At 36.7% G+C, this 13,018-nt stretch overlaps 1 protein-coding gene across 1 annotated transcript in view; it reads left to right on the top strand.

Moving 5' to 3' along the window:
- The window catches only part of CDH18 (cadherin 18), a 498,169-nt gene that overhangs the window by 345,689 nt on the left and 139,462 nt on the right, over positions 1-13,018 (top strand). The window lies entirely within an intron of this gene.

The following is a 13,018-nucleotide window of genomic DNA, read 5'->3' as shown; positions in this document are numbered from 1 at the left end:
ACATAGCTAAGGGAAAATTCCAATGGTTAAAACATGCAATTAATGACCAAAAAGTGAAGTTAAAAAGAGAAAAATAGATACAGTAAATCCCTCAAAATATTCATGTAGAATAAGAGATTTTTTTTGTACTGAGGTATAATTGACGTATAACATTATATTGGTTTCAAGTGTACAACATGATTCAATATTTGTATTATATATTGCAAAATGATCACCTCAATAAGTCTAGCTAACATCTGCCACCATACAAAGTTACAGCTTTTTTTCTTATGATGATATATCTCTCTACTCTCTTAGAACTTTCAAGTATGCAATACAGTATTATTAACTATAGTTACCATGTTGTACATTACAGCCCCGTGGCTTATTTATTTTATAACTGGAAGTGTGTACCTTTTGACCCCCTTCATCCATTTTGCCTACCCGCCACCCACACCCTGCCTCCTATTTAATGTATCTATGAGGTTTTGGGGTTTTTGTTTGTTTTAGGTTCCACATATCAATGAGATCATACAGTATTTGTCTTTTTCTGTCTGACTTACCTCACTTAGCATAATGCTCTCAAAGTCCATTCATGTTGTCACAAATGATAAGGTTTTATTATTTTCTTAGGTGAATAAGAGATGTTTTAAAACAGTCCATTATATATATAAATTTTAATAATATTAATAGCCTGCAGTACTTACCTCTGAATGACTTTAAATGTAGTATTGGATGCTGGTTAGCTATATTTCTTCTGTATTTCAAAAAGACAATATTATCTTCAATTTTTTGTGAATAAAATGTGAGTATATTTCTTAAGACAGCTCATAAGCCCTTTAACAAAGCTCTGAATATTTTTGTGGTATATAACAAAGTCTCTTGACCCAGTCTACAACTTGAAAATAGCCCCAGAGTTTGAGAAATGGCTGGTCCAGTGACCTTGCCAAAGTTACTACAAGGAGAGATTAAGAAGTAAAAATATATCTTTAAACCAAGGGCTTGAGCAAAAAAGTTTCTGTTACAAAGTGAAGCAAAAATTGACAAACAGAATCAGTTTGGATCTCAAATGACATAATGAAGGAGTAAAATTGGAAGAGTTATGTTTATATATATATATATTATGCTACTGCTTCTGAACTAATGTCAAATATGTCAAAATTCCTACTTAATACACCTTCTCAACTGTCCGTATGCATGAAATATCTCAGGCTTATGACTTACCTTTACTCACATTTGGTGCTCTCTGTTTAGTTAATTCCTTTTAGAATTATTTCTGAAAGGGAAATACTGCAAAGCAAGATGTATAAACCCTTGCTTGGTGAGCTCATGCAGTAACTTTGATGAGTGGTGCTTGAGGCACTGGAGAGACATCTATAGGTTCTCTGGAACCCTAAGGGTGAACAGCATTAAAATAAGCAGTGAAAAGTGCTAAATCAACAAAAGCGATATGATTTCTGGGTTTATTTTAATAGAAAAAGTCTGTAAATAACTAAATCAATGCCTCATTTAGCCTTTCTTCCTCAGCCATTATTTGCCATGTTAATTCTCTTCCTGGTTCAATCCTTGCTCCATAGCCTTGTCTGATTATCTTCTTGTTCTCTAATATAACTCATTCTTCAAATTCTAAATAACTCTATATGAAGAATTCTCAACTATTTCTAGCGAATCAGATTGTTATATTCAGTCTGTAATATATTACACTGATTAATACAGTATTTGCTCTACTTACTTCTTAGGCTGCCTTAGGTTCTTTTTTTGCCTGGTTCTTTTTCTGCCTGGTCTTCCTACTAAGAGACAAAATGAAAATATATTGAATGGCAAGTGATTCAGTGAAAAAAAGATCTTGATATGAAAATTAGAAAGCAGCCACATCCAAACTGTAGAATTCTTGTCCATCTCACAAAACACAAACATTCTAAGCTACAAAACAAAGACAAAACACATACATATGCACAAAACAAAAAAAACAAGAAACAATGGATCCATACTAAGCCTATATGCTACTTTAGGGAATTTAGAAACGGCATTAAAAATATAAAGCTACAACCGGGCAGGTTTTATATATTATATTAGTTCTAGTTGCCAGATATCCTGTAGGACATAGCTTGACAAAGGAAGGGCCGTATTGATAACTAATTAATCAGTGGTAGAAGGAGGCTATGGATAGAGAGTTTAAATTAGTGACTGAAAAAAAAAATCTACTCCCCACTTCTTAAATTATTTTTTTCTACGAATCTTTTTTCTTCCACTTTTGGGGGCACATTGTGTACTCTTCTAAGTGTCTCTAAATGATCTTTATATTGTGCAAGAAAAATCCTTCAAATTTGGTTGAGGAAAGTTCAGTGTAGTCAAGCTGTTATAGAACTTTCTGACTACACTTGAATTATACCTTGCTAACATAAAGGACTAATTCGGGTAATTCTGTCCATCCAGTAGTCATTTTACAGAAGGAACAAAGTAATGATATTTTCAGTCAAATTAGTCATTTATTGTTTGACCTTCGCTAAGATTAGATACATTGATTTTATCTCATTTGCCTTTTTTTAAAGTAAATTTTTTCTGTCCTGATTGGTAATTTTTTAGTACATGATACAAGGAACAAAGGTTCAATAGAGAGCAATTTAAGTCATTAATTATAATAAGTGGCACTCTCTTTATTATGTTGGGCAAGAATGAGTTTATATCCGTCTGTCTCTTTATAAGTATCATTATTATCCTGACTCGCCAACCCAGACCTTTATACAAACACCATGTGTTCAACTACCCATCAGTCTTTTTCACATAGATAGTTCTTAAGCACATAAAAGTCAATAGAGCCGTGAATTAACACTCTCTTCACTGATCTTTGTCTTATACTCTTAATCTTGTAGAGGGATTCCCCGCTGACCAAGTTCTTAAGCCAAATGCCCGAGTGTCATCTGAATCACTTCCTTTCCCTCACACCCTACTTCCAATCAGTCATCTTGTCCTTAAAAATGTCCTTCAAAATGCCTCACATATCCTTTTCTTCATTTCATATCTACTGTTAAGTTTCGATCTGGCCACCACATTCCCTATTATGATGTCCCTGACATTGTACTTGACTTAGCAACAGCATTTGTCTCATTGGATCCATTTCTCTTCCTTGAAATACTTTTTCCAGGATGTCACACCCTCTTGGTTTTCTCCTTGTCTCAAGGATCATTGCTTTTGTGTTGCTTCTACCTTTTCTCCTAAGCTCACTGGCATGTGGCAGTGTTCAGTATTTGAGCCTCTTTTGTACACTCATTCCTTTGCTAATCTCATCAGTCTTAATGAGATACAAAGATATTCTCTTTATGTTGACCACATTATAATGAGAGTCTGAACTGCTTCTCTAAACACCAGCATACTGTATGCCAACTGAACATCTCTGCCCCGGGGGTTGAAGACACATATGACAGAGTAAGTCCAAAACCACTTTCTGAAACTCCACCCACCTCCCCACAAACAGTTTTTCTAACAGTTTTCTATGTCTCCATCCAAAAACCTTGGACCACACTCTGTTTCTATTTTTCTTTGATACAACACATCTATTTCATCAGCAAACGTTACCTTCAAGACATCTCCTCACTTCTGTTTTAACAAACTTTATTGTAATTATCTCTTCACCTATCTCCTTAATTCCACGCTGTTCCACCTAGTCTACTCCCAACACAGCAGCCAAAGCACATGTTTTTGTTTTTCAGCCGCGGCCCGCAGCTTGTGGGATCTTAGTTTCCTGACCAGGGATTGAACCCAGGCCCTTGGCAATGAGAATGTGGAGTCCTAACCACTGGACCGCCATGTGAAAATATGTCAGATCACATCACCCCTTTGCTCAAGACCTGCCCATGTCTTCTCATCTCTTTTATGGCCAAAGTCAAAAGCACTACAATAATGCATGTGCCTGTAAATTTATATAATTTAATTATTAGCAATGGCTATATTTACTAACCAACTGTCCAAATTCTTTTTTTTTTTCACATCTTTACTGGAGTATAATTACTTCATAAAGTTGTGTCAGTTTCTGCTGTACAACAAAGTGAATCAGCCATATGTATACATATATCTCTCTCTATATAGAGATATATGTATCTATATATATACATATATCTCTATATCCCCTCCCTCCCTCCCATCCTCCCTATCCCACCCCTCTAGGTGGTCACAAAGCACCGAGCTGATCTCCCTGTGCTATGCAGCAGCTTCCCACTAGCCATCCATTTTACATTTGGCAGTGTATATATGTTGGTGTCTCACTTCATCACAGATTCCCCTTCCCCCTCTGTGTCCTCAAGTCCGTTCTCTACGTCTGCGTCTTTATTCCTGCCCTGCCACTAGGTTCATCAGTACCACGTTTTTAGTTTTCATATATATGTGTTAGCATACGGTATTTGTTTTTCTCTTTCCGACTTACTTCACTCTGTGTGACAGACTCTAGGTCCATCCACCTCACTACAAATAGCTCAGTTTCGTTCCTTTTTTATGGCTGAGTAATATTCCATTGTATATATGTACCACTACCATATGACGACCCAGCAATCCCACTACTGGGCATATACACTGAGAAAACCGTAATTGAAAAAGAGACGTGTACCCCAATGTTCATTGCAGCTCTATTTACAATAGCCGGGACATGGAAGCACCTAAATGTCCATCAACAGATGAATGGATAAAGAAGTTATGTCCATATTCTTAAAATTTTAACAATCAACTCTTGTGAGCCAGAACTAGCTAACTCCAGCATCCCACTATTTTAGTCCTAATTAAAACTGTAAGCCCAAATTAAATGCTTCATTTTCCCCCTAGCCATTAACAGCACATAATCTGCTGTGTATCATATAGATAATTATCTTGTTGGTATTTTGTTTTTCCTAATCTGCCTTCTCTAGAATGTAAGCTTTTTGAGGGCAGTGATTTTGTCTGCCCCAGGACAGTCTCTGGATTTTAGTGGACACTCTATTACAATTAGTAGTTGAAGGAATGAATGACTCCTTACAGTTCACATGATAAAGAAATTCAAAGCCACTCTTCATGATCATACATTTGTATAATACCTAGTCTTTGATCCCTGAGACTACCCACACAAAGGTCTTTCTCCATCTCCATCTTTTCCGTGACATTGCATTCTTTCACATATTTTTTTTTTCATATTTTGTGTTTTTTTCTTAGGGTGCCTTCACCAGTCCCTTTTTGGTCAGAGTAACTCTTATGATTTTATTTAAAGAGTTTCCTAATACAGGCTCAAAGAAAAGGCTCACATATTCAATATGTATTCATTTTTTCTTGGTGCAATATATTATTTTACTGAGTGTCATGGGTTGAATTCTACTCCACCCCCTCAATTCGTATGTTGAATTCCAAACCTCAGGATCTCATAATGTGACCTTATTTGGAGATAGGGTCTTTGCAGAGGTAATCAAGTTAAAGCGAAGTCATAGGGTGAGCCATAATACAATAGAACTGGTGTCCTGATAAAAAGGAGAAATCTGGACATAAAGATATCATAGAGGGAAGATGATTTGAAGATACAGGAAGAATGTATTGTGGGCATGAATACAGTCATCTGCAAGCCAAAGAGAGAGGCCTGGAACAGACCCATCCCTCACAGACCCCAGGAAGAACGAGTCCTGCCAATACCTTGATTTCAGACTTTTAGCTTCCAGAGCTCTGAGACAATGAGTCTTCATTTCTAAGCCACCCAGTTTGTGGTACTTTATTACAGAATCCCTAGCAAGCTAATACATTTAATAGCCAAAGGAAATAAATGAAATATAGTAACTTATTTGTTTTATATCAATTTTAGTTTTATTCTAAACCCCAAATTTAATGCTATGATGAATTCCTATGGGTTTTGTGGCACTTCATTCATTCAGCAAATATTCCTCGAGGACAGCTATAGGTTGCGGATTGTTTTAGGGCAATGAGGATACAGCAATGAAAACGCAACGAATGCACATCTTGGGCCTTGTGGAGCTTTTAGCTCAGTGGGAAAGGACAAATAGTTGCCAAAATAAGTAAATTGGCATAATGATAAGAAATAAATTCGTGTGATGACAATACAGAATATAAGAGGGTAAAATGGAGAGAAACAAGACAATGAAGTCTTTGGGAAAGGTAGGTAGAGTATACTGTGGCCAGTTTGCTGCAGATGAGATGGAAACAGACATTATCCATTGGATCAATGATAGGATTGAAGGGAAGATCGCATGAGCATATTTAGTCATTTACATCTTCAGTGGAGGGGCTTGAAATTAGGGAAAGCAAAGTAGGTTCACTGTGAGGTAGACACAGATGCACGTCTCCTTTAAAGAAGGACTTGCAGCCCAGCATGGGGAGTACGTACATTCAGCACCTCACTCCCAGCTGTCAGCTCCTTCAAGATCTATCCCGAGTGCTGATAAACACCTTGCCGAAGCCACGTCATTTCTGGGATAACCCTCATCCAGTGACTGAGTGTGGTGGACACTCAGACAGGCAGTATACCCCAGCTGCATTTGCCCAAACGTTGTTAGACCTGCATCCCAGACTAATATCCCCCTCTCATCATTCATGGTCCCTCTGCACTCCCTTCACAGTTGCTCCCTAGTAAATATCCTGCACCTAAATCTCCACCTCAGCAACTATTTCATACTGTATAGAGACAACGGGTTTTTTTGTTTGTTTCTAGAGATTTGTCTTCAAGAATTGCAGAAATTCGGGGACGGTACATTTTTCATTTTTTATATGACAGGTACAATCGCATGTTCACAGTTGCTCCCTAGTAAATATCCTGCACCTAAATCTCCACCTCAGCAACTATTTCATACTGTATAGAGACAACGGGTTTTTTTGTTTGTTTCTAGAGATTTGTCTTCAAGAATTGCAGAAATTCGGGGACGGTACATTTTTCATTTTTTATATGACAGGTACAATCGCATGTGGTATGCAAAGATTACAGAGATGTTTACATTGGTCACAGTGCAGGGAGAGATCTAAGAATCTCTATGCCTGTTCGCTTCTACTCATCTACCATTTTATCATCACTGGAGAAACAAAGTAAAAGTTAACATTTGCATGAAACTTTCTATTTGGTCTGTCTGATTTTACTGTTTGGTGTTTCACATCTCTATTCATCATAGGCAAGATAATGGCTTTTGAATTTTTCCACCATGGGGTCGATTTTTGATAATTTTTAAAATGCAGATTCCTTTTTTGAGCAACATATTAAATTATTCAGTATTCTCAGAAATCAACAGAGTGACATATTTATCAGTTTCCAGTCATTCCTTCTCTTTCCATGGTTGTCTTCAATGTTTGCTCCTCAGCTACTTTTTTCCTTCTTCGAAATCCTTTTCTAGAAAAATATTCACGTACTGATTAAAAGCCCCACTCGACAAATCATATAAGAATAATCATTTCCAGTTAACCTTTCCAGGGTTAAGGGCTTTCTACTCACTCTCTTCATCAAAGGAACAAAAATCTGTTCACATATTGATGCATCCAGCTTCTGTGCCTTGGGTTATCAAATAGTAATGAATCCTATGCCATTTTTCTATCACACAGTAAAAAACACCAGATTTTTACATTTACATAACTCAACAAGCACTCAAATATTTTGTCAATATTTAACTTAGAGTGTAGTACCCTTCTACGTTCTACGTTCTGTTATTACCACTTAGCTGCTAGTTAAACAGGGTACCAGATTATTCATTTATGCAATACTTACATCTAGTAAATGCTAAGAATGTTCCCAAGCTACTATCACTGCTCCCTTGAACCTTTGAAGAGTGTGAACAAATAGGCTTTAACACATGAGTAAACCTCTCTCCCAGGAATGAGACTCTATAAAACTTTCACCTTTTTTGAGCCACTTAATGTTCCTTTTATTTTATGTGACATGCCACTATGCTTGTAACTAACATTCATAATTAGTTTCCCTGTTCACATGATCTTACCATGTTGCCTCTCAGTGATACTGAAGCCACGATGGACCCTCGTTAGTTAATAACAAATGTATCTATAAATTAATGACTATCAGACATCTAAAGTTGAATTATTTACTAGTCAAATTTATACTATCAGTATAATCTCCCTCCAAATACTGTCAAACATGTTAATCTCTTATCATTTTTTAAATTTCCAGTGAATTATAGGGACTGTCATAGTTAAATAATTGATTTTATGTTTTCACTTTTTTTTCTGTTTTTGATTTTTTTTTTATATCTTTATTGGAGTATAATTGCTTTACAATGTTGTGTTAGTTTCTGATATACAGCAAAGTGAATCAGCTACGTATACGTATACATATATCCCCATATCCCCTCCCTCTTGTGTCTCCCTCCCACCCTCCCTATCCCACCCCTCTAGGTGGACACAAAGCACCGAGCTGATCTCCCTGTGCTATGCGGCAGCTTCCCACTAGCTGTCTATTTTACATTTGATAGTGTATATATGTCAGTGCTTCTCTCTCACTTGGTCCCAGCTTCCCCTTCCCCCACTGTGTCCTCAAGTCCGTTCTCTACATCTGCGTCTTTATTCCTGCCCTGCCACTAGGTTCATCAGTACCATTTTCTTAGATTCCACATATGTGCGTTAGCATACAGTATTTGTTTTTCTCTTTCTGACTTACTTCACTCTGTATGATAGACTCGAGGTTCATCCACCTCATTACAAATAACTCAGTTTTGTTCCTTTTTATGGCTGAGTAATATTCCATTGTATATATGTACCACATCTTCTTTATTTATTTATTTATTTATCTATCTTTGCCCGTGTTGGGTCTTCCTTGCTGCACGCAGGTTTTCTCTAGTTGCAGCGAGCGGGGGCTACTCTTCATTGGGGTGCGCGGGCTTCTCATTGCGGTGGCTTCTCTCGTTGTGGAGCATGGGCGAACATTGTGGTACATGTATCTTTTTGAATTATGTTTTTCTCAGGGTATATGCCCAGTAGTCAGATTTCTGGGTCATATTTTTAGTTTTTTAAGGAACCTCCATACTGTTCTCCATAGTGTCTGTATCAATTTACATTCCCACCATCAAGATAAGGTATATTTTAATGATGTGCTTGAAACAAAACAACAATTAAGAAAACAAAAATTTTACATAGTAAAACTATTTAGCAGTCATGATTCTTTTGGAATTTTTAACATATACTATATTTGTACTATGTTACTCTAAATTTTATGTATTGGTAACTGTTCAGTGTACTTTGTAGGTTTGTTTATTTATTTATTTATTTATTTATTTATCTATCTTTGCCCGTGTTGGGTCTTCCTTGCTGCACGCAGGTTTTCTCTAGTTGCAGCGAGCGGGAGCTACTCTTCATTGGGGTGCGCGGGCTTCTCATTGCGGCGGCTTCTCTCGTTGTGGAGCATGGGCTCTAGGCACACAGGCTTCAGTAGTTGTGGCACACGGGCTCAGTAGTTGTGGCTCATGGGCTCTAGAGCACAGGCTCCGTAGTTGTGGTGCATGGGCTTAGTTGCTCTGTGGCATGTGGCATCTTCCTGGACCAGGGCTCGAACCTGTGTCCCCTGAATTGGCCGGCAGATTCTTAACCACTGCACCACCAGGGAAGTCCCTATTTGTAGGATTTTTTATGATGGCCATTCTGAATGGTGTGAGGTGATACCTCATTGATATTTTCACTTTACACTTATCTTTAAAAGATCAAAAGCAGTAAGAATGCATGAGCATTCTTGAAAGCCTAAAGACAACTTTACCATATTTTTCTATTATATTTGCACCTTCTTATTTTGCTCCTTGAATGTACTACAATCATCCTGGCCCCATTCTAATTCTTATTCTAAGACACTTAATAGTCACTTGAGTTCTCCACAGGTGCCTTAAGGATTCAACCATAAATTATGTGCCAAAGAAAATACAACTCATATTATATGCATACCCTTGAAAACTCAAGGCTAATTTTATAGATTGGACACATGAGTTTGTTTAGTACTGCTATTTGCTGTATGTAATATGTATAAAGTGTAGATAATATATATGCATATATATCCATAGGTATAGCATGCATATTGTGTGATATACAGCTTATTGCAAATGGTAATGTCTTCTTAGATTATTAGATTATGATAAAATGCATCGTAAAATAAAATCATTCTCTAAAAGAAAAAATAAAACTTTCTTTGAAAATTCAAAAAAGCAGATGACACAATAGGTAAATTGGTATTACAGGAGGAATTGTCAATTTTGAGTTAGTTACAGGTCTATGTTGTCAACTAGACCATTACTAATAGAACTGGTTGGTCATTTGTATATGTATATTTTATAAAGCAATGTTTTAGTATTTTCCTTAATTAAATGCCTTTAAGTATAGTTGTCTCAAAAACAAATATTCCAAAGTTTTTTGATATAATCATATTAAGTACCATTTCTTAAATAGCATCTGTGACCCAAAAAATCCTATATAAAGCATTTTACCTTTTTAAATTCATTTTAACCATCATATGAAAAAAACTAAAGAGAAAAAAATAAATTGTAGAAAAAAATAAACATAGTAATAGAAAAATATATCAATATTTAAGCAAGGAATATCTACATAATAAACTTAGTATTCTTTTTTGTGTTTGTATTTTTAGCCCCTAAATTTTTAATAAACCACATGAATAAGCTATTTTGGGAAAATTATACTTGACTACTAGATTTCTAAATTTCTTTCTTATTATTTCATTATTATTTTCCAAGACAATACATTTATATTTAAGTTAGAGTATATCTGGATTCAGTATCTTGTAATAAAATATTTTATCTGATATTATAAAAATTTGAAATTACATTTATATATAATTCTCTTAATTAAAAATATCACATATAGGGCTTCCCTGGTGGCACAGTGGTTGAGAGCCCGCCTGCCAATGCAGGGGACACAGGTTCGTGCCCCGGTCCGGGAGGATCCCACATGCTGCGGAGCGGCTGGGCCCGTGAGCCATGGCCGCTGAGCCTTCGAGTCTGGAGCCTGTGCTTCGCAACGGGAGAGGCCGCAACAGTGAGAGGCCCGCGTACCGCAAAAAAAAAAAAAAAAAAAAAAAAAAAATATATATATATATATATATATATATATATCACATATAATTTTATTACTCCCATAGAGTACAAATTACCAGATGATAATAATCTTAATAATTTCAATGTTTACAGGAAGTTTTATTCCCTGTGTTCATTACACATCAGTTATATGAAGGTCAATTTTATTTTCGCTCTTCTCTTTATCTTCCAAATACTATGTTTACCTGAACTCATGAAATACATATACACATACCATAGCTGTAGTACTTTAGACATAGGCTTTTCTGTATAGTATGTGTACATGCACTCCAGCTCTGGAGAGAAGGGTGGGGTGGGAGGAAGAGAAGGAGGGGAAGGAAGGAGAGAGAAAGGGAGAGGATAAAGGAGAGAGAAGAGAATATAGTATATAGGGAATACCTAGTCTTGGTTTAATGGTGTTAAGGGTAGATCTAGAAAGCCAACCATCATTTATTTCCGTGTGAGGAATATATGTGTGTGTGTTTGTACATATGTGTGTATGTATGTGTGTATATGTGTGTATATATGTGTGTATGTGTATGCATAGTTATATGTATATATGTATGTTTGCAAATTTCTATGTGTGTGTCTGTGTGTGTATTCCAAATTTGAATGCCATTGCAAACTACCCCAACTCAGAGCTTTCAGAACAACAGTGATTTTGGAAGTCAAGAAGTTGAGCAGGAGTTATCTGGGGAATTTCTTGATGCATGCGACACTGACTGTGTTACTTAGTAGCATTCAGCTGGCACCTGCACTCATTCAAAGATGAGTTCACTCATAGTGCTTCAGTGGGAAGAGCTGGGGAACTGGGCTCAGATGCATCCCTAGCCCTTTCCATCTCACGGCCTCTCTATGTGGTCTCTAGCAGGGTAGTTAGACTACTTATCTGAAGGCTCAGAGTTCATACATAGCTTCCAATCCTCTTAAGTCCAGGGCAGAAATCGCCGTACTATCACTTCTACTGTACTGTATTGGTCAAAGCAATCATAGGCCAGCCACGGGTAATGGTACTGGTATTTGATACCCTGCAAAAAAGACCATAAACAGGTAAATGGCCACTTGCAGCAAGATGAGAAACTTTCTAAGTTTCTCACTCTTTCTCCTGTTGGACAAAAGGCTGAAACGTCTTCTTTTGGAGTCAGATCATTTGGTTACCCATTGTATCCACCGTTTTCCTGACATCTCCTTGATTATAATCAGAACTTTGATTCCAGTGCTATTAGGACCCAAACTGGCCAAGAGAAACAGAGATTTCTTCTGATACCACATTATTAAGATGCAGACATTCTCCCAAAATCTACTTCAAGCTCTACTGCAGTATTTTCCTCAATTTACTCACAAGGAATCAGAAGCTCAGAAGGTAGTGATTGTGACAGCAGGCTGTGAATTCTAATTGCATGGATTAAATACTGACTGTATGATACCTATCTGTCCTCGGGCACTTTTCTTAACCTTTCTGTTCTTGCAATCCCTCTTTGATAAAAAAGAAGGGGATAATATGAATAGCATCCATAGTCAGTTGATGTGAGGACTTAGTATGAGGATTTAGCGATTTAACATAAATATTCCTCATTATGCTTAACAAATACTTAATAACTGTCAGTAGTTCTATCATCATCATCACGTTATCATCATCACCACTGGAATTTCATCACCCAGGTAAGCCTTTTTTGAAGTTTATTATTTTTCTCCCTACAGTGCTGTCTCAGTACGTTTTTGCTGACTGGAGTAGTTAAGCTGAAAGCCTGCAAGTCTATAGAAACTTTGGCCTTCACAAATGCCCTGGCAAACCTATGATTTTATCAGTGTGGTTATTAAATATGTTGACTAGAAGGACTGGTCTTTGGAAGTTGTAGATCACATTGAAACCTTAATAACAGATATAAACATTAAGCATAATGCAAAAATGCGAAAAATATTGAAATAAAACCTTCTAGGTCAGAAGCATATTTATTGATGCATAAACACAACTACATTCTCTTTGAATCTGTCTGATCTATGTCCCCAAATCC

This window comes from Physeter macrocephalus, chromosome 8, assembly GCF_002837175.3.
Source record: "Physeter macrocephalus isolate SW-GA chromosome 8, ASM283717v5, whole genome shotgun sequence".
Classification (NCBI taxonomy): Eukaryota; Metazoa; Chordata; class Mammalia; order Artiodactyla; family Physeteridae; genus Physeter; species Physeter macrocephalus.
This window is presented reverse-complemented; position numbering and strand designations above follow the sequence as displayed.